Below are 574 nucleotides of genomic sequence, written 5' to 3'. Positions count from 1 at the left end.
AAAATGAAGGTTCCTGATTAAACTGCATGGAGAAGGGCTTGGTGTTTGCCTCCTTATTTCCGCTGGATAGGTAAGGCGTCAGCGGCATATGGTGGCCTGTACGGGGAAACCAGACACAGAAAAGGCTCAGAACTCCTTGCAGACAGGGCAGTGCACTGGAAGGTTCCCAGGTAAGTGGAACAAAAGGGAAGGTTCTCGGTAAAGAGACAATAAGGTTCTCGGTAAAGAGACGATAATGTCCTCGGTAAAGAGGCGATAAGGTCTCCGGGATTGGAGCTATAATGTCCTCGGTGAAGAGGTGATAAGGTCTCCAGGTTTGGAGCAATAAGGTCCTGTTAAGGGCGTATCAAAAGTGATAGTATGGGGAACTCGTAATCTTGCCCCATGTTTGTTGAATTAGGGAGAGATTTGGAATTCGCCTGGGAAGAAGGAATAATAAAAGGTGGAGTGCAACCAATTTGGAAACTGATTAGGAGTTGCTTGAAGTGTGTTCTAAAGCAGTAGAAAAGGGACAGGAAGCGTTAAAACAGCTGAAGGAAGAAAGGTCAGCAGGGTCTGAGAAAGATTCAGACTG

Source organism: Mastomys coucha, unplaced genomic scaffold (genome assembly GCF_008632895.1).
Source record: "Mastomys coucha isolate ucsf_1 unplaced genomic scaffold, UCSF_Mcou_1 pScaffold16, whole genome shotgun sequence".
In the NCBI taxonomy this organism is placed as follows: Eukaryota; Metazoa; Chordata; class Mammalia; order Rodentia; family Muridae; genus Mastomys; species Mastomys coucha.
The sequence above is the reverse complement of the archived record's forward strand: the minus strand, read 5'-3'. Positions refer to the sequence as shown.